The sequence below is a fragment of the Gorilla gorilla genome, chromosome 21 (genome assembly GCF_029281585.2).
Source record: "Gorilla gorilla gorilla isolate KB3781 chromosome 21, NHGRI_mGorGor1-v2.1_pri, whole genome shotgun sequence".
NCBI classification, from domain to species: domain Eukaryota; kingdom Metazoa; phylum Chordata; class Mammalia; order Primates; family Hominidae; genus Gorilla; species Gorilla gorilla.
The window spans coordinates 31,091,897-31,118,503 of NC_073245.2; the positions used below are offsets into that span (position 1 = coordinate 31,091,897).

The following is a 26,607-nucleotide window of genomic DNA, read 5'->3' on the forward strand; positions in this document are numbered from 1 at the left end:
ATGGAATTTAAAGCTACGAGACAGGGTAAGGTCACCAAGAGAGTGAGTTGGTGTTATTCTTTCATCATAGAGATTTCAAGATAGAGGAAAGAGTGAAAAACTTTCATCTTAAAAGTAATTCAGGGGAGAGTAAAGTTGGCCTATTCTTTTTTAAATATTATGAAACTGTAATTACAATTTCATCATACAAAATGTCAGAAGTTAATACTTGAAGCTGGGCCATGGTTGTCCAGGGAATCATTATACCGTTCTTATTATTTATGTTCGTGATTGAAAATTCCACAATAAAAATTATATAAGTAAAATGTAAACACACTCACCTTTAAAAAATAAATAATTGCATAGTAAAAAACTAGAAACAATGCAAATGTCCATCAATAAATTTATCGACATGATGGAATACTATACAGCAATGATTATGACAAACCATAACTACATGAGATAATACAAGTGAATCTTATATTGTTGCACCAAAAAACTCAGATGCAAAAGAGTACATGTTGTATGATTTAATATATGCAAAGTTCAAAAACAGGCAAAATTAACCCACACTGCTAGATAGGAGTGTGGTTATCTTTGGGAGGCTATTGACTGAAGGGGACATTTGGGGGGCTTCTGTGATGCTGCTGATGTTTTTTTTCTTGATCTGGTGCTGGTTACGTGAGTGAGTTCACTTTGTAGGATTCATCAATTGTACACTTATTGTACGTGTACTTTGCAATATTTACTTTATCATTATGAAAACTCTGAAGAGTCTGTGATTTTAGCCTGCCACAATCTCATGGATACTGGTAGAAGACAAAAGATCCTAGGTCAGAGACAAAGGACTTTATTATTCACAGGAATCGTAAGCTTCTGTTTGTATCAGCTCCCTTTAACCCTCAAGACCCACAGGGGTGACGTGGAGATTAGCCCTGGTGGAAGCTGCACACGCAGTGCATTTGCATCAGACAATCTTAGCCTAGGAAACCTCAGTCTCATAAAGGAACTCTAAGCAAACGCTGCTTAAACTTTGTCTCAGAAGGAGACATTTTTTTTTTATACTGCACAGCAAACAAATCTGCCCCTCCTCAGACAGAGACCCATCTCTATCTTCCAAGGCTATTCACTGTATGAACATATTTGAAAAGATAGTCTAGAACAAAACCTGTTAGTGCCTTTGTTCAAAAGACTTGCAGAAACATGAGAGATCTATAGAGAACTGCCTCTCAACAATATTGCAATCAAAATGTACATTTACAAAGTCATTTAGGTAAATCATTACAGACAAGGCCAAAAGGGACTTCGTTTGATATTCCACTTCTCCAAGTCCCAGAGGTGATCATGGCTTGTTTGGTGCATACCTTTCCAGACTATTAGCTATACAATCACAAGTATCTATATCTATATACGTATAGATATGTATCTATATACGTATAGATATGTATCTATATACGTATAGATATGTATCTATATATAGAGAGAGAGATACGTATCTATATAGATACATATCTATATATGGATACCTATAGATGTACTATATATATATGGTACATATATAGTACATATATAGTATATATATACCATATATAGTACATATATAGTGTATATACTATATATAGTATATATGGTATATATATACTATATATAGTACATATATGGTATATATATACTATATATAGTACCATATATAGTATATATAGTACATATAGTATATATATAGTACATATATAGTACATATATACTATATATGTACATATATAGTATATATGTGTATATATACTATATATAGTATATATGTATATATATACACTATATAAAGTATATATGTGTATATATACACTATATATAGTATATATAGTATAGTATATATACTATATATAGTATACTATGTACTATATAGTATATATAGTACATAGATAGTATACATATATACGTATATACATATATATGTATATACATATATACGTATATACATATATATGTATATACGTATATACGTATATACATATATATGTATATACATATATATATACACACACACACACCCACACACTATATATGTACAGAGAGAGACAGAAACAGAGATAGAGACAGAGAGACAGACATAGAGACAGAGACAGAAAGAAGTTATTTGGGGGCAGTATGGATTATGAATTAAAAATTTGACATCATTCTCTTCATGTCATTTTGCAACTTGTTTTCACTTAACAGGATCTTGGCATTTTTCTTTTCCTTCTTTCCTTGCCACTATATGCCAACAGATCTCCCTTCTTCTAATCTGCTGCCTAGAGAGCCATGGCATGGATGTGCCATGGTTTAATTAAACATTCCCCTTTTGAATGGGTTCAGTTTTTTCTTTCTCTTATTGCAAACAGTGCTTCAGAGACCATTGTCAGACAGGTCTCTATAAATTTGTGCAAATATCTACTTAGAGTGGCTTAAGGAAGGACAAAGAAGAAGGACTGCTGTCAAATTTACCCTCCAAAAACATCATCCCAGTTACATCTCAATGGTAGCTTATGAAAGTGCCATTTCCCCATGAATTTGCCAAAATGAAACGTTGTTCACTTTAATTTTTGTCATTTGGAAAGGAAAGAAAAATTACATCTTATTGGCATTTTAGTTTGCATTCCCCCAGTCTCTAGTAAAGCTGAACATATTTTCATGCCTTAATTCTTAAATTACCATTTCTTAACATTTATGTGCGCAGAACTATAATGGGCACTTTACGTGAACTATTTCATTTTATCTTCACAATTCATCCCTGATATAATAGTGAGGAACGAGCCAATATTTTTTCCCAGGTGACAGATGAGTAAACTGAGACTTAGAAGCTAGGGAATTAGCGTGGATTCACACATCAAGTGTTTATGGCAGCAAACTCCTCCTGCCAATTAATTACACAGTACCTGTTCTCTTCTTCTTTAGTAAAATAATCCAAACTTTAAGGGGAGCAGCAACGTGTCCAGCTTCAAATTCATACCTCCCAGCCTTCCCTGTAGGTAGAAATGGTCATGTGATTACATTGTTACCAATGCATTACCGCTGCAAGTTGAGGGTGGAGCTGTTTCCCAAAAGGCTCCTTGAAAGGAGGAGTAGTTCTTTTGCCTTTCCCTTCCTCCTCCTTCCTCCTTCAGATGAGATGACTGAAACTGCTGCAGTCGCTATAGGACCGTGAATAAAGGTGGCATAGAAAGATAAAAAGAACCCGGGACATTGATAGCATCATGGGGCCTGTTCTCCTCCACCCTAGTCTACCTACGTCTAGAATTCTGGTTACATGAGCAAACCCACTCTGCATTTCTGTTATTACTGATACAGTGATGGAGCCAGGATTTGAACCAAAGCTATGCTGAGTCATTCCTTCTCATCCAGGTAACACTCTCCACACAAACGCTATGCTATTACTACAGAAGTCACCATCTGTGGCCAATAAAGACTGGAGAAATCTTGCTCCAGCTATTCTTTCTCAGGACAATTGGAGTTGCAAGTCATGGAAGTAGGAATAATTTCAACCTCATAACAGCAATAGAAAAGGTAGTGCTTGTGAAAGATAAAAGTAGAAATAGCCTAACACAGCATAACTTTCTTTATGAATAGTATCTACACAGGGAAATGTGGATTTATAGAAAAGAACAACATGTCAAATGATTACAAACAGAAAGTTCTGATTCTGGCCTCACTGTTGTATTTGCTATTGACCTTAGAAAAATAACAGTTTCTGTCTGTTTCCCTTTTCTTACAATGTTAATAAAATAGATCTTTGAGCCATGGGCTTGTGATGAGAGTCCAATGATGAAATATACATAAAAGCTTTTCCAAAAAAAAAAAATCGACATGTTCGGTGCTCTGAACCTGGAAGGAATCACTATACGAATACTGCATTCCTAGTGTATGTGTAACCCATGCACAGAGAACCCTGTGGTTATTATTATCAGATTGTAGCGACCCCAATTTTCTTCCTCTCTTTTAGCCATTAAGTAATAGGAGACCCCATGAGACACAGGAATAATGTCGGAATGGAGCAACATTGTCACAGTGAGGAGTAGGTGTGCCCGTGTATGTGTGTGCATGTGTGTAAGATTTAACCTTTTTCTCATTGAGTTTCATATATTTCATGCAAAGGATTGCTGAATATTCATTGATGTATCTAGTATCCACAAGTATGCTATTAGAAATGTATTACTTATCTATATTTTTGAAATGTTGAAATAATTCAGTGTTGATCCTTTGCAAGATAGGTTTGCTACCTTTAAACTGAAGTGACAATAACACCCAAGCCGTCTTCGGTTTCTCTCAAGTTGTGCTGATATCCTTGATGTCTCTAACAAACCAGAGACTGCCTGTGAGAATCCTGGATGTCACCATTAAATTGAAAAAGGCTTGAAATATCAAAACCTCACTTCTGGTAGGGAAGGGAAGCGAGAAAAAAGCAAACCGATGGTTATTCATGAATCACCCCCGGCCTGCCATGATAAATAACAGTAGCCTCTTTCTTCTCTTCGCTGGGCTCGCAATTCTCTCCCTGAAGGTGTTTTACCTGCACAGGAAGAATTGGGCTGGAGGGATGTCTAGTAAAAATGATTTTTAAAGCCTCTTAAAACGCAAAAGCCTGTGTTTGGGTTATGAGTCATTCTTTTTGCATACAGCAAACAATGTCCAATTAATCTCAGCCGACTGGGGAGATGGGACTAAGACAATCTGCCATGTTTAGTCTGTGGTTTTGTGACAACCTAGTGATGTTAAGAGAAAATTAAATACTCGATAAAATAGCTTATTTTAAAAGATTACAAGCGAAGGGGTCTAGATTTGGGCTTCTCCTGCAACATTAAACATGAGGATTCACTGTCCAAATATGGGTTCTGCATATAAGGTAGGAAATATTTATGCCATTTCCACATTAAAAGGGTAGCATATTATTTGTAATGAAATACAGCAATACAAAAATAATCAGTCAAAGTGCAGCTTCAGTGTGTTTTTATGTAGACGTCTGAATGTCTTTCCATTGTTTCAGCAGAGAGCTGCTGTTTTCTCCTGCGCTGACAGGCAATGCTATGTGATATGTTGGCAAACAATTTTACTGTTTTCCTCTCTCTTCTTATGAACGATATTTATAGACTCCGAATTGCATTTGGTTCCGCTTTCCGACACAGTTATCTTCTTGGGCGTGGATTAAATGAAGATCTGGGTGTTGAAAGACATTTACATAAGTGCTGTTTGTGAACAGGAAGGCCAGTTCTTCTATTATCGCCAGAACATTTAAATCTTAATGACTGGCATTGTTGTCTAAAAGACGGTGTTTTTCCTGCTGAGAAACTGCATTAGATTCAAGAAACGAAGCTCATTTCCATTCTCTCAGCAGTCTCTCTAGAAATGACATGCAGTGCTTGAAACTGTTTATTTCCAAATTCAGGCCTCCCTCGCATCAGTCATCAGCTTCAATTACCAGTTTTCCGGAGCCGAGCCATCAGGCAGTCTGACACCGGGGTCCGGCCTAATTCCCACCTTCTCCAGAGTCAAGAGCATAATGTGCGGATGAAAAGGTGCAAAATAGCTTGGACTTCATTAGCATGCAGGGCCTGGCTGTTCATTTGCCGGCTGCGAATGGAAGTTCTGACACTCGGAGCTTGCTGCAAAATGAGAAAAGTCCTCTTCAGGGGAGATGAGGTCCTTGGTGGTGAGGAAAGGTCATCAAAAAGACAGCCGCTGCCCTTGCTCCCTGCTCTCCATGACTGCTTATTGATTCCAGGAACACCTCATTACACGCCGGATCAACATATTATTGCCATGTTCTGGGACTGAATTGTTTACAAGTGTCTTTATCGCCAGCAAAGGCCTGCCCGGAGATGCATGACTACACTCATTTGGCTGTGACCCGCCAATTATGTGTTATCCGATATGTTGCTGGGTATCTTGATCTTTGCCCGGGTCTTCTCCTGGCATCAACACAGTCCCATTTACTACTTCTTTCTAACCACTCTTTGGGAAAGTAGCCATTAGCCTGTCAGTGTGTAAATGTGCGCGTGTGTGTGTGCATGTGTGTGTGTGTGTGTGTGTTACCTCTGCTACAGGAAATCTGAGCCTCGATGCTCCATTGCTTGCTATTCATGAGGTGCATAATCATTTGGGGGAAAGAAATTCTCACTCAGACTCACACACACACACCTTTTTTTATGGCATCCAGGGTAACCCACACAATTTGCAATCAGTATGCACAACAGAGAGCATAATGCAGCTTGTTATCAGCTCCCTCTGCTTACATATAGGCCCGACGAGAGAGCTGTCATATTTTATTTGGGCATAGCTACTGCAAACCACTGCACAGGATCATTTTAATCTTTCATTACAGACACTTCTATGGCTCCATAAAAGAAAGAGTGGACTAGCAACTTGATTAAAAACTTAGTAAAGAGATTGTGCAAACCCTCCCACCCCCGAAAAGTGGAGCTACAGCCCTAGTTTCTTACTGAAGCCACTCTGCAATGCAAATGTGACTTCCATTTTCCTCCAATGGTGACTACCGACATAAATTTAATGATGCTGAGAATTGACAACTTCTATTAATTTTTGTGAATATTGCTTGGAGAAGGTCTAACGACTCCACCAAACATTAGGACCGTCTCAACCAAATACGAAAAAGGGGGCCATTTCATTTACATTTCCTGTTGCCATCAAGAATGGCTCTTTAATGAGTTTTCCGCAGCAGGATGTAGCGACACAGATGCCAAGAAACTTGCCTTTATTTTCTTGGAAGCATATATCCCTGGCAATGGGCATATATTAATATGATGAGTGAACGGAAACTCAAGAATCTAACTGCCTTCAGAAAAGTGACATCTGTATGCACATTCATTTCCAGCAATTTCCCAGATTTCTTTGGTATTTGTCTTTCTATAATTTTTTCCAGGTTTTTTTTTCTCTTTCCAATTTTGAGAGAGGAGTTTTGTAAAGATACTGAGTTCTTTCGGTTCTTTCCAAAATCCCTTAGTTTTGGCTTTCTGACAAATCACTATTAATAACTGGAAAAGGCTGATTAAGACCCCCTCGTCAGGGTGCTTCAACTCAATTAAAGAGTCCATCAGGAGATGTTTACTCCACCCAGCGTTCAAGGACACTGCTAATTCTGTACTATTCTGTACTATTATCAACCAATAAATACCCTTTGGAAGAGAAAGAGGTGATTGGAAGGATTACTCTTGGTTTATTTCGGGGGGGTACTATTGCACAAGAAGCTTGATCAAGGGATGAAGATGGAACAAAAAGGAGTGTTTACCAACATTCGTATCTGAGGATCAAGTCTCAGTGTGGTTGGAACTCAGAGGACAAAAAGGGTAACTTTCAATAACTAGGAGTCATCCAAAAGGAAAGGGGCTTCTTTACAAATTTACAAGAGATTGTAATGATGCAGCAGTGGGAATGCCCAGGCGGTAGGCACTTTGAGGTTGAATGCCCTAGGTAGAAGGGAGAGCCCCATCCAGGAGCTTCTGCCAATTGTTATAACCAGATCATCTGTTATTTCAATGATTAAAGATAATTCCTCTCTGTTACGGCTTAAATGGCTCATCTTCTTTATGAATCCCTCAAATTGGCACCAAAAGATTCTTTTCAATGAACAGAATGGCCAGTCATCCTAGATCCTCTGGATTTCTTCCCGATCTTTAGGAGTTGCAGGCTTCTACGTATATTTTCTGATGCTGAATAGAAAATGCATACACACAGTCTACAAGAACAGTGGTGTGATTAGATGATCAGATGGCAACTAACCCCCAAAAAAGAGCTTGTTTTAAAAATCATTTATTAAATACAACTTTGTGCCAGGAAACTTTCTAGAAAGTTAGCATACATTAACTTATGTATTACTCACAACAACCAGGTGACTTAAGCATTGCTAAAGTTGCTAAGTCACCCACCTTTACAGATGGGGAAGCCTTCTTGCACATCTGATAGGGTTTTCCAGTGTGCTCAAGGTCATGTGGCAGAGGCAGAATTAAAACCCGGATGTGACCCATGGCAGAACCCACACTCTATTCTGCCTCCCCTAGAGCCAGCATCCACTACACATTTCCAAGAATCCTGTAAAGCACCCTTTTCTGCATACCAGCCAACGTGAATGCAGAAAGAGTCGCTAGTTGTGATAATAAATATGTCAAAACAATTATCTTTGACCTATCTGATATCCTTTGCCATGAGGTGGGCTAGAGAAGCCTTTGATTGATAGATTAAAATAAGTTTTGATACAAAAAGGCAGTTCTAGCCATTTAATTAAAAAGTGGTGGGGGTTGCAGGGAGAACATATTCGGAGAGCTGTAGAAGTGCCCCCACTGGTCAGTAGGAGCATCTGAGGAAGTCTTGTCAATCTTTGGCTCTTATACACATCCAAGTTGCCTGCAGATCTTCCTTTAGTGGTTCTACTAAAAACACAACAATACTTAATTCACCTCCTGTGGCCATCATAGCCAGTTCTCCCACAGCATTACTCTGCCATTGGAAACCTAATGACGAACGGTCCAATCACAACACAGGAGACTGGATTCAAAGGCTTGAGGGATATCCATGTACTGACTGGAAACCTGCACAAACAAGTTCACAGGTGCTGGAATCTTCCCCTGTCTCATGTGCTCATTTTTCCCTGCTGTCCATGAGAATGTTAGCTACTTTCTGGTGCCTAGGATAATGCATCATTCAGAATGTCTCCCAGACTACTGGCCTGGCTTAAATGAAGGGAGAGGACTTGTCCACAGGGACCCTTCCTCCTCATTTCTCCTTCCTTCAGCATCAGCAGCCTCTAATCTTCCAGCACATTCATGCTGCCCCAGTCTCTCCTGTAAGAGAAAGAGAAACACTGCTCTTATCAGTTCATTTGCACTAAGACACCAGAGATTCAAATGTATACCCTATCCTTCCCTTTCCATCTCCAACAGGCAGTACTTGTAACATAAAACAGGGCAATGCTTGACGCAAAGGAATGGTGTGTCATGATGGGGATGGAGGAGAGGTGTGGTATTTGGGAAGGGGAAGCCTTCCAGGTGATACATTCCAGTGGGAACAAATTTGGCCATTCCTGATGTAGATGTTTACATCACCTAAGCCTTACTTATGCTGGGAGGATTTCAGAATTATTTAATTTTCAGAATAAGCAGTTGAAGACTCTAGAGAAATCTACTAGAAATGAGCTCTACTGATCTAATCTTAACCCAAGGGCAGATATATGCTGGTCACTCTCTCCACCCAGCCCTTCTGGGTCTTTCTTTCAGCTTTGCACAGACACTCATGTTGAGACTCCACTATGTACTCAAACTGTACAGAGTGTTCTTGGAGCTCTAACTTGCATTTTCTGCCCTTGAAGGGCCAACAATAAGAGGCAACAAAAAGTGTCACAAGACAGTAAATGATTAAAGACAAAATAACAAGTATGTATAATAAGAGGTGCCCTAGGAGTTGAGGGGTGAGTGTGGAAGACCCCCGTGGACTAGCATGATGGGAAAGACTTTCTACATGAAATAGGATAAGAGTGTGTCTTGGAGATTTGAATAAGTGGAAAGGGGTGGGTAAGCATGATAGTATCCGAATATAACCACCCTCAGTTTTTCCCATTCCATGTAGCTCTTCCCATCAATAGGAAGAGTGGCGGCTCACACCGTAGTCCTAATTGGAGGCTGAAGTGAGCTATGATCTCACTACTGCACGCCAGCCTGGGCCACATGGCCAGATCCTGTCTGTTAAAAAAATAAATAAATAGTCTGTGCACAATGACTTACACCTGTATTCCCAGCACTTTGGGAGGCCAAGGTGGGCCGATCACTTGACATCAGGAGTTCGAGACCAGCCTGGCCAATGTGGCAAAACCCCATCTCTACTAAAAATACAAAAAATTAGCTGGGCATGGTGGTGCATGCCTGTAATTCCAGTTACTCAGGAGGCTGAGGCAGGAGCATCCCTTGAACCCAGGAGGTGAGGTTGCAGTGAGCAGAGATCACGCCACTGCACTCCAGCCTGGGTGATGGAGTGAGACTCTGTCTCAAAAATAAATAAATAAATAAGTAAATAAAAAGAGGAGGAGCCTTTTTCCCTTCCCCTTGAATCTGGCTGCACATTGTGGCTTGCTTTGACCAGTAGAATGAGATGGGAGTAACAGTCTGGGACTTCTCGTTGCATAGGCCTTAAAAGGACTAGCAGCTTCCACTGCCTCCCGCTTGGAGCCCAGCTGCCATGCAGAAGAGAAACCCATACTAGGGTACAGAATGATTAGAGGTCATGTGGAGATAGGCCCTGGGAGGTGAGAGAGTGTCTTGGACTTTCCACATAAATAAGCCCAGCTGACCTTTCTTAGAGAAGTGCCCAACAAGTCCTGCTAGAAATTCTGACCAATGGAATTGTGAAAAAAAAAATCAACTGTTGTTGTTTTAAGTCACTAAGTTTTGGGGTGATTCGTTAAGCAGCAACAGATAAGTGAAACAGTAGGATAAAGAGGAGTACACACGTGATGAGCTGCTTTCCACATGAGCAGGTGGCATAAATAAAATGAGAATGAGCGCATATGGTATTAGGGAGCCCTAAATTGGATAAACCAACCTGGCTAGAGCAAGCATTTCAGGTTAGCAACTAGAAGAATATAGATCAATAAATCTGGCCCAAATAGCTTTATTGTGGGAAGGAGATCTTTAAGGCAGTCCATGTGATGCCCTCCATAGGAGATGCTGTCAGTGTTGATAGCTCCTTACCTGTCTACATCAGCGTGTACCAGCTCAATGACCAACCACCAGCACCTGTGTTTCATTGCCTGGGAACTTTTTCTTGGCCCCTGAAGCTCACTCTGCTTATGCAACAGGCCAGAAGTGCTGGGGAAATAATGCCAGCAGAGTAGCCCTCAGCCAGTGACTGATGGAATTGGTCTATAAATATTCCAGCTCAAGTGTGTGCTACATCGTTTCCCAGAGCTCACAGTAGAATTAAATTCCAGGTGCCCACAATGGTAACCTGCTTTATAATACACCTTAATGGTTGCCTTCCCTTCTCTGTCTCTCAACTTCGTTCCCTTACTGGTGTTTCCAGAGATCACATTTCGGTAATACATTGCTTGCTTTTGGAGAAACCCAAACTAAGATGCTTTCATTTTGCAGTTAAGAAAAATAAAGCCAGGACGGGGATTACTTTGAGCGGGTGCTATAACAAAATGAACCAAAATCTGCAGTTCTTCAAACAAAACAGAAATTTATTATCGCCGTATAAGCAGTCCAGGATGGGAGGGCAGATTCTGCTCCTGGAAGTCATCTCAGGACCCAGGCCATTGGGGAACCGTTGCCTTCCTCAGTACATGACTCTCATTAGTGTAATTCCCAGCCAGCAAGAAGGAACAGGGAGGTGCAAGTATGAGATGACAATTACGCACATCACTTCTACTTGCATGCCACTGGCGAATGCTTAGTCACATGGTCCTCGTGTCGCTGCAAGGGAGGCTGGGAAATGTAGTTCAGCTGGTCGGCCGTGTGCCCAGCGAGAATAGAATAAATGATGACGAGTGGCAGACAGGAGTTTCTGACCCTGGAAGATTAGTTTGTTGCCAAAGTGCCTATAGCTAGTTAGCGGACAAGTGGAACTATAAGCCTTTCTGCACACTATTTTTTTCCTTACTCCCCTCACTTGGATTCCAGCCAGACTGCAACAGGGCTCAAATGTCATGCTGAAGAGTCTGGTATTCTGCAAGGTTCATCTCCCCTCATTACAGAAGCAGCAAAGCAGAATAAGCCGTTGGAGGCCCTCTCAGGCTCAGCCTACATGAGGTTGCTAGATTGGACTTTGTGGCCAAAGCAAATAGCATAAGGCCCTGCGCTTTCAAACAGAGCCAGCCAGCCTCACTGCTAGCCCATGTAGCCCCGTGGTGCAGATTTTTAGATGCACCTGTTACTTTACTGACAAACACCAAAACAATGTCTTAGAAACCATACAAACCACACAAATCAACAATGATGGGAAGGGCACCCCTATGTGACACTCAACCTGTCGGATTGGAATCCTAGCCAGAAGAGGGAGAGGAAAGAACCACGGGGCTAGCTGAAATCTATGGATATCAGAGATATTTTGCAGTCATCTCTGAAGAACCTGAACTTGTTTCTGTAGCTTCCAATTATCCACAGGCCGACAAAGCTGTTTCTTTTGGAACTCTGTATCACAGATGGAAATGCTAGAAGGTTAAGCCCACCCAGCACAGCTCATTTATACATTAAAATAGAAGAAAATGAGAGGAGACAGGTTTATCTAAGCGGATCCTATTCACAACTTTTACATGCTAACCTGAATTTTTCAAATTCACTTTTTGACTGGATTTGGGGTTAAGTTGGCCAATGTACAAATGGTCATTTAAAAAAAGGGGGCAATGAAAGCAAATGAATTGTTTATTGGAAAAATTTGTTTAATGGCTCTGCACTGTTCTTTTATGTCAATTAAAAAAAAATCCTTTATGCTCCATAGAGATTGCACTAAATTTTAAAATCGTTATTCTGCCTTAACCATTCTTTAACTTTTCCCAAGATATAAGGTGTATATTTTTTTACATGTAGGTTGAAAATTACCAAGGTTTGTTTCATTTAAGTTACTGGACACAACTCATTATTATATTTCTAATATTTTTGTGCAAGTGAACAAGAGTAGCAGTTACCTCTGATTTGAACCCTATACAGTAAGGTGGTACTTTGGATTTTTCCCCCCCAACGATTTCCTGTTATGCTCAACAAACCCCTCTCCAAATGCAAACCTCAGTCTCAGTTAGTAGACTGTGTTGAAAATATGTGTCTAATCATCAAAAAAGCCAAGCATTTATCAGGATAAGCCTTCCAAACTCATCAACTTTAATGGTATCCAGACGGCTTTTCTGGAGAGGGCTCATTAGTTTAAAAAAAAATTCTCAACATTTCCATGTTCTGTAGCTTTACTGACATAGTCAAAAATATAATACAAGCTCCCTGCCTTCTTGTTTAGTAGCCATTTTCTGCCCATATACTGCCTTGAAAAATAGTCAAACAAATGTAAAGAAGATAAATATCAAGCATAAATGAACTAGCGCCAAAGGGGATAGGTTCTGTATATAAAAATGAGCAACACCAGTGGCTGCAGATTAAGAAACTGAATATGTTGGTGTTTAAAATTAGCATGGTTCCCCAAAGGATTGAAAATCTTCCATTTAAGAAAAGAAATGTTTTCAAATCACTCTGCTGACTAGAGGAGTCTGAATCAAAGTCAGAAATTAATAATAGGATGCAGACAGAGACCCCCAATCATAAATAGCAGAGATGATTTTTATATGTATAAAAGCCTGCATGGCCCAACAGTGTCTGCAGCTCTATGGGGGAAAAAACTAATGAAATGCAAGAAGAAAATGTTGAAAATAGAAATGAATGTGCCCGGTAGAAATGCTATTGTCATACTCTTGTGACACAATGACTTCTTTTCTGGAAAAGTAATTCTTCAATTGAGCCCAGGCAAGCATTGTATTCATTGTAAAGTTGTATATTTAAACCTGTAGTCTGAAGGGCTTGCCTGTATTTAAAGCTCAGTGCTACCTGGGCTCATTAGAGTACCAGGACAAAGCTCTAGCATGTTACTGCTTTGACACTCCTCAGAACTTCTAGGTAGTTTTCAGTGGCTTCAAGTACTTAGATTGTCAGCAGTATAGGAAATAGAAAGTAGAATATTGAATGGGTGAGGTGTATACATCAAACATGTGGGAATGTATAGACAGAGATAAAGATCCTCCTCGAACATCCTATTATATTACAGAGGGTGCAGAACAATTCCAGGGTAAACACAGGCTTGGAGTAAACAGAGCTGCAATGTGCAGGTTGCACGAATTAGAGCATCCCGAGTCTCATTCAAGATCAAATGGTTTCTTTCTAGATTTTTTATCAGGAACAGGTTCTGCTCTGGGTAACAGAAAGATAAAAGAACATAATCGCAGCCGTGAAATCTTTAGTGTAGAGACAAGAAGAGCAAGGGGTAAGTGTTTAAATTCAGGCCTGTTTTAACAACACAGCAGCCTCATTCTACAAGTGCCTCCTTTCCTGTTTGGGCCAACTCAGTGCTTTGGCTGAATCTGTGAAAGGATGTGTGTCCTCTCCATGGTTTTGGATAAACCTGTGCTTTCTGGGAAGTTGCTTTCAGGACGCGAGTGCACTGGCTGGGGGTGAAGATAGGAAGGACAGTGGTCAGGAGGAGGATAGCCCCGAGCCAGGCAGGACAATATCCAGCCAACATAATTTACCCTGCTTTCTGGTAAACGCAATTTATTTTTATGTATTTATATTTGAAATAAACAACACCTGCACGTGGGGAGAAAAGTGAAAGTTTCAAGAAACAGCACAGAGGAAAGTTGGTCTCCCTGTAGCCCACCTACCTTTGTTCCTTTCAAGTGGCAACTGTGAGCCTTCCTTGCAGATATTTCCATGCACAAATTGTCACTCAATTTCAATCCATGATCTTTAAAAACACAGCTCCCTATCCCTATCCAGCCCCTCCCAGCACCCAGGTCTTCTCTTCCCCTTCAGGTCATTCTTCACCCAGCCCCACTCCCCAACATATTTCTTCATCTTGGGGTACCTGACAGACGACCTGCTGACACCCTGATGACCCAGGCGCCCTTCTTTTTTTATATATATAAGGGTTAGAGTTATTACTTAATGATAATTACTTATTTTACACATTGTCGTCTGCTGATGTTTAAAAGATAAGAAGACATTTGTCAGGGCGGGTGCCTGAGGCTCTCAGAGGACTCCGGGAGACCCTGCCAAAACGTTTCCAAACTGAATAGTCATTGGGCTGCCAGATAATTCAGAAACTATTTGTATGAGCTGTTTATCAAATTATTAACCGCACAGATGTTGTTTGGCTGAAGAGCAGCTGAATCCCCTCTCTGGCAGCCGCGGAGACAAAGGTCTCCAGGAATAATTGGAGATGTGCATGGAATATTAAATTAATTTACTGCTCTTAATTCTTATGCAAATTCTGACCTCCGATGGCGCCTATCAATTACCCCGCGCGCAGTGAAAGCGAAAGCGACAGTTTCTTCTCTTTGCTTTTTTTTCTTTTTTAAGAACTCGAAAAAGGAAATATTTGCAATAAGCAGGCAGTAGTAGCACTTCGTAACTGGAATTATTTAATTGAATCTTCAAGTTTTTAGGGATGTCCGTAGAGGATAAAACCCCAGTGTTCAGGGGAGAGGGTGGGAGGGGTACAGGGGGCGGAGGAATTTGTTGGTTTGATTGTACACCTGCGGGCGGCGGCAAAATACAGCCACGAGCAGGGACCAGTGATGTCAAATAAAACATGGGCTTGTAGACGGACGCGGGCCTTGGGAATCGCGCGAGCCCAGCGTTAGCCCGGGGTTTCACCGAAGCCGGCGATTCTAAGGGAGTGGCGTTTCCGCAAACTGCATCGCTAGGGGCCTGGCGTGGAGGCGCCTCTGCGCAACTTTCCTCCACCGCTGCCTACAAGGGAGGCTCTGGCTTCCATTTACTTATTTTTTAGGAGTTTTAACCTTTGGTTCCTGCTTTTACAACCGCTAACCCCAAAAACATTTTTTTTTCTTTTTGTTCTTTGTAAAACCAAACCACTATGCTGTGCGTTCATGTTCAACTCTGTTGAAATCCCGGGTGGGCCGAAATAAGATTTAATTGTCTCCTGCATGGAGAAGTGACACCCACTTTTTCCCCTGAATTGAGCAAACACCAGCGCTTTGTCTGAGCTTGTGGCTTAAACGCCGGGCGGTTTCTGCACCCAGTTGGTGGGTTGTAAGACCGGAGGTTTCCAAGTCTTTCATCATGTTTCTAATAAGGAAAACCAAATCGGGCCCATAATGTCATCAGTCCCGGCCCGACCTCTCCGGGACCTCGGCAGCCCGATGATGTCGCCAGCGGCCCCGGCGCAGCCACGACGCGCCGCCTTTCAGCTCCTCGCAGTCCCCACAAAAGCCAGACAACAATATCAATTAATCATGCAGCGGGCAAACAAGGAGATTTATCCCGCGACAAACAGCCCCACCGAGAGCCGCTGAATGGGCGTGATTAGCATGTGAAAAGGCGAGCAAAACTCCGCGGTTCAACAGCTAAAGAGCAATTTGATGGGGCTGGGATGGGGAAATTACTTGATTAGCGTCCATCGGAGGAGAACACGGTTACAGCCCCTCGGCCAGGAATCCGACAGGGGAACAAAACGCGCTGGTAAACGCGGCGACGTACAGGGAGCGCGGGCGAGGGAGGGAGCGCCGGCGAGGGAGGGAGCGCGGGGGCCGACATCGAGAGGCAATCGGGGTGGGGGCAGAAATAGGGGCTGACCCGCTAGCCCCCGCCAAACCGCGACCACCCTCACCTAGGGCTCCCGGGCGGACCCAAGACTTCACCCAGCGCTGGAGGTCGACCTTAATTTAGAGCGCTGCCCCGGCTCTGGCCCGGAAAGAGAGTGACAGAGGCGCGTGCGGGGGGAAAGGCCCACCCACGCTGTCCCTGGAGTCCCCTCCAGTGTCCCCAGGGACGCAGTCCGCGGCCGCCAGCTCCAGGGGCTCGGGCCCCAGGTTGGAGTAGCCACGCTAGCGGCTAGGCCGTTCCACCGGGTAGCTCCGCCTTTCCTTTTGCTCAGGCAGCTAACTTTGGAGCCGGGCAAGACGTGTTTTCCCGCTCCTTCGAATTTAACCGCCCAGTGCCTGCCTCCTGGAAAAGCTGTCACGATTGGGCTTGGGCTTGGGCTTGGCCTTGGTCAAGAAGGTTTCCTCGGCTGCGCCACCGTGGGGATGGAGGTGGGAGTTGGAACACAGCCCCCTAGCTGAGTGCAGGGGCCAGAGGCTCGCGGGGGCACGCGGGGGTGGTTGGGGGCGGAGTGCGGCGAGGGGTGAGGGCGCGACTGCCTTGGGGCAGGGGCGGTGATGGAGTAGCTCCGGGCTCTCCACGGACTCGATTGGACAGCCCCAGGCCGGCCTTGGATCCTTGGAGGCGGATACGCAAGGCCAGACCTGGCGGCGTGGCCAGTTGGGCATCGCGGTATCTTCCCCAGGCCTGGAGGGCAGTGCTGAAGGCCCGCGGCCGAGGTTTTGCTTTAAGTGTACTTGGGCCTCGGAACTCAGCTGTTTGCGAACAGAGACCTGGCGAATCGCCGAGGAGCGGCGCGGCTCAGCGTCCCCACTTCAAGGCCAAGTGGAGAGTGAGGACACGCTGAGGCCCCCTGCTACCTATCATGCCATCTTAAGCGGGCACCGACTGCTTACCCAGAAAAGATCCTGGAGCTAAAGCCTGCGCCTACACCAGAGAGGGGAATTTAAGTTTCCCACTCTCGACGTGTCTGGAAACTTCCCTCTAGCCGCATACCCACAACTCCCTGCTCCCTAGCTCCTCCCAGTGTCAAGGAAGGAGAAAGACTCCCACCCTGTCCCCAAAGTCTCAGACTAACTCGCTCCAGGTCACAGGACCCACTAAGAGGGCCTTTCCAGCTCATGCCCGGAATAGGGGTGCAGCGGCGACCCTCCGGGATCTGGAGAAAGAGAATTTAACACGGCCTTCCTGAAGTACATTCACACAAATGTAAGAAAGACTTCAACGCACAGAATCGCCAAAGCCCTTGCCGTCTTAAATAAATCCTGCCCCTTGGCACAGAATAACGGAGAACCAAGGAGTTAATTCCTATTTTATAAGAAAAAAAAAAAAGGAGGGGGAGAGAGGAAGGGAGTGGATGGCCCCCACTGAGCGGAACAATTGTCACTCAGTTGAACAGTGTCAATTAACAAACCGCAGCTCTGGCAGACTTCAAAAGGCTTGATTCTTTTTGAAATGTATGTGGTGATGGGTGTGCAGCGAACCCCAGCTCGCCGGTGGCCGCTCACCCCGCTCGCCTCTCTCTCCCTCTGGACTCGGTGCTGAAGCCCCAGTGCAGCTCGCTCCTCCTTCTGTCCGCAACTGGACCCGGAAGCCCTGACTCCCGGCTTGGCGCCTGTGCTGAGAGCGGAGAAGGACGTCGCGACCGGCAGGCCTGGAGGGCGCATTGGTGTGCAGAGTGTAGCGGCTGGTCTGGCCCTGGGAACCCCAGACCCGCGAAGCTGGAGGGCGCACTCCCCGGCCTCAGAGCCCCAAACCGGAGGCGCTGTCCAAACGCGCCAACGCTGCAAGCAATGTGGCAGGGCACACCGAAATGCGTGTCTCGCACACCTGCCCATCTTTCCCTGCTCAACACGAAAGCGCCTTGTGGCTCTAAGCGCTTCCTTGGGGTGGCTGGGGCTGTGCATTTTAATTCCAAAGTCAAGAGGTTGAACCATCTCAAAGTTGGCGGGTGGAGGGGGCGGTGGCAGGGAACTAGATGGCTGGATGCCTTTGCCTGCGGGGTGGCAGGGCTGTTCCTACCAATAGCCACGGCTTGGGGCTGGCTTTGTAGTTATTTTTCCAAGTTCTGCCCGGTGCCCATCATATTGCCCTGAAAAGCAAAAGAGGCCGCTGCAATTTATTCCAATGGGCGGTTTTTAAGAAGCTGGCAATTTGAACCGGCTGGGTGTTATTTAGTGCAATATGAAATCAAATGATCCTATTTCTCAAATAACAGTGTCTGTGAGGAGAAGCGAATCCTCTGAAAGGGTAATTGTCTGCTGATGGTGTTTCCCATTATACCCGATCTTGGCCTAAATGGTGTTCGGCAGCGGGGCGGAGAGCGAGGGGTGAAATCAATGTGCGCCAACTGGCGCTCAGGAGACAGGAAAAGGTAGCACCGCTGGCGTCCTGGCACGTCGAGCGAACAATGCCACCCCACGCGTCACTGATCGACTCATCTTGCAGGTGTCCGAAATCATTAGACTTGAGTGATCTTGTGGACGGGGGTATAAGACTAACTCTTTTTCCTTTCGCAACTTTGGGAATTGTTAGTCTCCTGGCATCAGTCACGCAGCAGACTGAGGATAATCTGGGAAATACAACCCAGTTTGGAGTCCCTTATCCCACCCCCTCCCCACCTCCATGTCATTACTGAGACGCTCAGTCCTTTCTTCCAAGGACTAACTTCTGTCTAGGACCTTCCCAGTCCAGCTTCTGGAAAACAAATGTAATTCTTGGGAAATATAATGCGTCCACCAGGCGCACATTATTAATGCTGTAATTAGGTGTGGTACCTTTGGGAGAAATAGGCTAGTCCTGGGCTTTTAAATTGTTCTCCTTGGGCCCAGCCGCTATTTTTGGTGGAACCAGATATAAGGGGGTCAGTTTGTGTCTGAGAGAAGCACAGATGAGGAGCAAATTTAAGGAATGATTTTCACAACAAGGACAAAAGCGGCATGCGGGAACCAGAGCGTTGGCCTTTGGTCAGGTCAGTACCCCGAGGTGGAGCGTCAGCAGTAATATCAGAGGCTGCTTCTCCTTAAAATGACTCCGGCTGCAGAGGCGGAGCAGCCTTGTCCATAAACCCTCTTTAGTTACCACTAACTCACCTTGAGGGGAGTGGCCTCCTCTCAGGGCCTGTGGGCCGGGACAGAGAGGTGCGGCCCCTGGAGAAAGATGCAACCAGGTCTGCAGCCGCTGGAGGCCCAGGACGCGGGGCAGCTACGGAGCACTTCTCCTCTGCCCCCCACCCTCCAACCCCTGACTTATTGTTTTTTTCCTAAGAAGGGTTTTGTGTGTTCCAAATATCCTGGAATTGCAGTCACAACCTACATCCTCTGCTAATTTGGGGCATTTCAGGCTGAGCCTCCTAGAACCAATTTGTGGCTTGTTTCTGCTCTAGCTAGGCAGGTTTTGTTTACATATTCTCTCTGGGTGTTTTGAGAGGACACACACAGACAGACACACAGACACACAGGCGCACACACACACACTCATATTTTTTCTATACTGTGACCTCTGTTTACAAGCCCATTTGGTTGTTCATGATTTTCCCCTTCCTTGGTGTTACCTCCAAATATCTGGAGAAGCTGGGAGAGAAATGGTCATGGCTGCACATCCAAGGAGCCCAACCTAGGAAGCTTCCATCTTTGTCTAGGAGGAAGGTTCGGCCACTGCACCTGGAGCCCGAAGCACCGGACACCAGGCGCGCCGTTCCGGCGCTCTGCAGGGCCTCTCTGGGTGAAGGAAAGCGGGCAGCCTGGGTTCAGCCCACCGGGTCCCCTTTCGAATGCCATTTCCCAGCTGAAAATCCAGCCAGCACAGCCTGGACGCCGAGCCCTCTGGAGCTCTGGTCAGGACGCTTTAATTTTCACCCTCCCGCTCTGGGTCTGAACAACCCCCCCGCCCCCCGCCCCCCACCCCAGGGTGTTGTTTCCTAGGGTCTTCTGGGGACATCCCTACCTGTCGAGGGCCTGCCCTCCTCGGGCTAAAAGTTCAGCCCTTCGACGCAGCCATGGAATAAGAGGCGACTCTCCCTGTGTCCCGCAAGTGGTTTCTCGAGGTACCCCTCTGAGGCTGCCGCCCCCGGAGCAGACCTGGCTCTGCACAGCAGCAAAAGCAACCGCCTACCTGGGCCGGGGCAGGACTGTGCCGCGGCGGCAGGGACAGTGTGAGCGCCGCCGGCCCCCTCACCCGGCGAGGGCCCTGCGCTCACACTTCTTCCAGCGGAAGGAGTGGCCACGCCTGAGCCCCCCTACATGACCTCTTCAGGAGAAAAGAGTGCCGGCCAGGAGTCCCTCCAGTAACCTCAGTTTAGATCGGGTTTTCGCGCCTCCGCTAGGAATCCGGCTGGAAACCGCGGAGACTCTGCGCCTAGAGTTTTGCGGGCGTCTCTCTGCCTCCCCGCAGCTTCCGGCTCTCGCAGGCTTCATCCACTCCCTCTTCCCCCGGACCTGCCTGAACCCCGCCGAGCACTAGGCAAGGCCGGGGTCTGCGGGCTGGGGAAAAGAAGGGGCTTGGGGTGGCCCAACCCGACCGCCACCTCGGCCCGGTCTGCGGGGAAACCCCACAAAGTCAAGGCGCGGGGCGGGGTCGGGGGGCGGGATCCAGAGACAGACCCAGAGGGGCGCCCCTTCCCCCCAGGGGTCTCCGAATCCTAGGGACTCTCTAAGCCCCCGTGGCAGAGAAAAGAGGAATTTTTAAAAACAAATCTTCCCTTGCCTGAGGCCATTTTCCAGCCTTCCACGCGCCTTTGTCGGGGAAAGAGTCGATGACTCGCCCTGCTCATCGGCTCAGACCAGAGCTACCCTGAGCCCACACCTCTCCTCCTCTCTGCAAGACATCCCTCCCGCCACCCCCAGTCCCGCCGTCCTCCCCTCTCCAGACCCACTGACCTTGGGAAGGCGCAGACCCACCGTTCGCCAAGCCTCGCCCCGCACTGTGCACGGGAAGAGGGGGCTCCGCGCGCAGCCCAGTCCGGTTAGCTGGTCGGCGTCGGCGGGGCTGCCGAGGTGGCGCAGAGCTCCCCTCCCCCACGCCTTATAATTTAATCACACACGATATTAAATTATCAAGCTGCTCATTAATCATCACGCGAGTTATTGGGACTGAACACGCCGCCGCGTGTTTTGACAGCCCAGAACCATTCGCGGGGGTCGGGGTGTGCCTGGGTTTGGGGGCTGGGGGATGTCTAGCCACTCTAGAGAAACACTGCGAGCCCCACGCGGGCTGGTGGAGCCTCTAGCCTGGAAAAAGATGTGGAAACGCGCAGGCTGGGCGTCAGAGTTTGGTTGAGGGTCTGTCAAAAGCCCAAACGCAACCCTCCCAGGCCACTTTCCTTAATATTTGGATTTTGATCACGATGATTAAGACAGCCGGTGATGTGTAATCAACAGCATCTTAATTTGCAGTTTTTCTGGAGGGTGAATTTGACCTGACTCTGAGCATCTTCATTGCCCAGTGTGGACGGTGTGAAGTTAATGCGGTTGAAATACAGAGGGAATCAGATCACCGAAGTCATTTCAAAGAATAACTTTTCCCTGATTCAAAGGGTCTCTCTTGCCTTTCACATACTACAAACGTGGAGAGAGAGACTTAAAGAATTTTAAAAATTAAATTCTTAATTTGGTGTATTCATTTTTAAAATGATTTACGCGTTTCGCCCTGGAGTGGTTAGAACCTGGTTTTATTTTCTAGGGTTTTATTTTTCCTTTTCTCTATTTCAATTAAAGGAATCTCTTTAAATGAATAAACCAATTAAATGAAACTTCTTATGATTTCATTCTATACAATAGAAGAAACAAATGCTCATTACAAGTTGTCTTAGTGGCACAAAGGAGAGTAATTAATTCTCAGCATTCACACCAGCAAAACGATAAACAAGAGGGAAAACATCCCCCAACTCTGGAAGAGGTGGTGTAGATGTGAATCTGCAAACCAACTTAAAAAAATATATACCTCGTTTGAAATTAGTCTTTGGAAGAAATGTAATTCCCAAATTAAGTCTTTTGCCACCTTAGCATAAACCAAGGCTAGTTTTTAGTGGAAGACCAGTTCCTCTGGGCAAGAGCTGTGAATTTCAATAAGTTGGCAAGCCAAGTTTTCTACACAAATCAGAGATTAAATCAAGTTGTTTTCCCTTTTTAAAATATAAAGTATAAACAAACATCAAACTGGGGCATGTTCCAAATCCTCTGCAGCTAAATTGCATTTAACTTTTCTACCAGAAAATGTGATCAATTTAGTAAGCCAATAAGTACATAAACACTACCCCCGCTTATGTTTAATCGCAGAATATCATTGATAATATTAAATGCGTCCAAGACCGCTCATGAATTATTTTCTCTTCTATTAATCTGTTGTCTGCATTTTTCTACCCTGTCCACTAACACACAAAGAGATGGGTATCAAAACTCAACACACACACATACTGCTAGGTGAAATTCACACATTCTAAAGAAGCTAGTGCAGAGGGGGAAATGCCATAATATGGATGTGATATTTTTTCATAAGCCAATGGTGAAAAATATATTGACTATCTTTATCCAGGCAGTTCATGCCTACGTATGCTCTGCAATGACAAGGACATTTGTTGTCAGGGACTGAGAGATGGCTTTCAATGCCAGGAGCTTTTTCTGGTAAAAGTGGGCCATTGGCTAAAAAATTGTATCTGAAGACTTTGTTTCAAAACTGGAGATTTTGAACATAACCTGAATTATCCAGACAACATGGTTTGGTGAACTTGGCAATCGTGTACTTCAAGATTACATGAGAAGCTTTTGAAAAAAATTAAAACATAAGGTTTTATTGAGTAGAGTCACCAAAAATGGGAAAAAATAATTCGTTTCATTCATTTGCCTATGTTCTTCATTGTACTGTTTTTGCATGATCACCCATTTGATGCTCACTGGAATGCTAAAAGTGTGAATTCGAGATGAGAATTTATCTCCACTCCTGAGGCTCAAGTTATGGAACTTGTTCACCACTAGAGCAAAAGCAAGAACCCACATTTCCTGACTCCTAGTCCAGTCCTCTCTCCAAATAATAGCTAACACAAACATTTAATTTGTTCTTTTTCATAGGCCCTCCCTATCACTAAATAAGATTGAACACTTTAATTCTCTGAAGCTTTGTCAGAATATAGCAAATTTGGAAAGCACTCTTGACTAGGGGTCAGTTCAGCCCTTAGTTATAGCTCTGTGACCTTGAACAAGTCACTCTCTTATTTTAGTTGGGTTCCCCTAGAAGTCAGCCCTGAGCCAAAGATGAGTGCAAATAGATTTTTCAGGAGGTGATCTCAGGAAGCAGCACAGTAGGGGAAGTAGGGAAAAGAAACTGGGAAGGGGAGGGAGCAATACAGAGTGAATTACCAAGCAAGTTACCATTTTATTGCAACTGGAACTTAATACTACTAGACAAACCCTGGGAGGCAGTGTAGACACCTGCTTGAGGGACAAGGGAATTGTAGCATCCAATTATTGGTTGAGGACTTCTGAGGTGGGCATTATTTGCCCACACTGTAGAGTTGCCTTACAGGAGGTGAAGAAGACATTGGCCAAAGAAAGACCCTAGGTAAAGGGTCATAGATGCTGGCAGTTGGATGGTGGGCCGATGTGCATGGAAATGGTGAGTCCCATTGTGTTTTCCAAAAACAGCTGTGTCTGTATCTCCCAGCCCACGTGTTCTTTTGCAATTGACTTTGCCACTCTCCCATCAAGAAGTGGGACTTAGTTTTCCACCCTTTGAATCTGGAGGGGCCCTGTGACTGTTTTGACCAATAGAACACAGTGAAATTGACATTGTACTAATTCCAGTGTGGGTGTTAACTGGCCAAGCAACTTCCATTTCTTGTTTCTTGGAATGCTGGCTCTTGGGACACTCCTTCTTAGAACCCAGCCACCATGCTGGAGGCAGATCAGGTAAGCGTGCAGTTCAACAGCCCTAGCTAAGCTCCCAGCTGACTGCCAGCATTAGCCACCAATGTGGAGTGAGCAATGACCATGAGAATGAGTCATCTTGGATGTCCACCCCAGTGGAGGCTTCAGAAGACTGCAGCTCTCACATCTGACTTAAAAACACATAAGAGATCCTGCGATGGTTAGTTTATGTATCAACTTGGCTAGGCTATGGTACCCAGTAACTTGCTGTGAAGGTATTTTATATATGTAGGTAACAACTAAAATCAGTTGACTTTAAGTGTTAGAGATTATCCTCAATAATGTGAATGGGCCTCATCTGATCAGTCGAAGGCCTTAAGAGCAAAACCGGAAGTTTCCTGGAGAAGAAATTCTGCCTCAAGACTGCCGCATCAACCCCTGCCTGCATCTCCAGCCTGCCAGCCTGTGCTACAGATTTCAGATTTGCCAATCCCTACAATTACATGATTCAATTCATTTAAGTATATATATATGGTATATCTATATACAGGGTATATGTATACACACACACACACACACACACACACATATATATATACCTATGTCTATAATTGGTTCTTTTTCTCTGGAGAACTCTGGCTGAAAAGGATCCAAGCCAAGAACCACCCAGGTGAGCCCAGTAAACCCACAGAACCATAAAAGTAATAAAAAGCCATTGTTTATCACACAGCAATAGATAATGAGAATAATCAGAACAGGAAGTGACATTGTCCACTCTGCTTCTCTGTACCTCAGTTTCATCATCTCTGTAGTGAATATCTTGTCCTAGATTGACATTTTAGCTCTTTCGAACTTTCTTGCTCTCAAATTCCCAAGACTCATCAATGAAATGGACTATTCTGCTGTCATTAAATTGATAATGCATATTTTGTTAACACCAAGCTGAAAATCAAATGAATAAAGATTTAAATACGATAAGATGGACAGATTACTAAATTATAAAAATTGTGGCACTGAAGAGGTTATAAAGTTAATTAAATAGTTGGTAGGTTAAGGAAAAAGTGATTTTATTCTTCTTTATTAAGTTGCTTAAATAATCCTGAAATATTTCTGTGGTTTTATGATGAGAGTTTTTATTGGTGCTTTTGTGAAATAATGGCAATGACCTTGTCTATGGGCTTTCTACAGAACAAGAGGTAACACTTCTTATCAATGATGTCACCAAAATATCCTAGAAATCAGGTTGAATATCATAATAGAGAAAAAAACATGAGGTCCAATTATTTTCCTACTCTTGGAATGCCTAGGTGCATTTTCTGAGACTTGAGGGGTCATGGGAATCTTTGTATTTCTTTTCCTTGCCCATAGCCGATAACTCTTTTCTTTCTGTTTTTTTTTTATTGCCCAAAGATAATGATGTCACGATTTCAACATGTTTATTAGAAATTTATTCCTATAGAGAAATTCAGCTCTGAAATAAATATTCAAGGAAACTTAAGAAAGGGAAAAGAATGTTGGAGAAGGAATCCCATGGAGTGTTAGAGTGCGAAGTGGTAGAAAATTCCAACTTATTGCCATCTTCGTTGCTGTACACACCTTGCAATATCCAGTCGGCCTGAGGCTCTCACTTCATTTCATATTGTCACTTCTAGACCACAACTTCATTCCCTCTATTTTTTTTGTTTGTTCTGTTTTTAAGAGATAGGGTCTCGCTATGTTGGCCAGGCTGAAGTGCAGGGGCTGTTCACAGGCATGATCATAGCACACTGCAGCATTGAACTTCTGGGCTCCGCAATTCTCCCAGGTAGCTGAGACTATAGGCACAGGCCACTGCACCCGGCCCCTCTACCTTCTATTTAAAATTCATCCCACTGACTTCAGGTTCTGCTTGGGGATAAAAGAGAGCTGGAAAGAGCATTGCTCTCATCTTACAGCAACAAAGGCCAGAAAGCCAGTAAGTATGTCTGTTGTTGAAGGCACCAGAGTACTAATATCACAAGGCAACCAACTGGCCCAAGACTTAGGCTCAGGGTGAAACTTCCTGTGCATGCCCGAAGCCCTCCATCTGACAGCTTCTGAGTGTATCCACTGAGTTCTTCAGTGCAAATCTGGAGCATGGAGAGGAAGTTGAACAGTTCCCCTTTAAGCAAGGTAGTATATTCTAGTAGTCCTATAATAGGGCTTGAAATCAGTCTTAGTCCTCCAACATTCTTTCCACAATTCTTCTTTATAGAGTTGTTTTGGCTGTTAGAAACAGCTTGTCAATTTCTTAAAAAAAAAAAAAAACCTGCTGGGATTCTGATAGGGAATTTGTAGAATTTATCAATCAATTTGGAGAGAATTGACGTCATAACAATATTGAGTTTCCTGACTCATATTTCTCTCCATTGATTTAGATCTTCTTTCATTTCTCTTAG

General features: G+C 44.3%; 1 long non-coding RNA gene across 1 annotated transcript; it reads right to left on the reverse strand.

Annotated features, from left to right (window-relative positions):
- Positions 1-494: 494 nt before the first annotated feature.
- LOC134757783 (uncharacterized) lies at positions 495-21,383 on the reverse strand. The gene is made up of 4 exons (XR_010132276.1): positions 21,209-21,383; positions 8,149-8,804; positions 2,892-2,978; positions 495-808 (listed from the first exon to the last, which is right to left on the reverse strand). It is a non-coding gene; the product is annotated as an uncharacterized lncRNA (long non-coding RNA).
- Between the last annotated feature and the right edge of the window lie 5,224 nt (positions 21,384-26,607).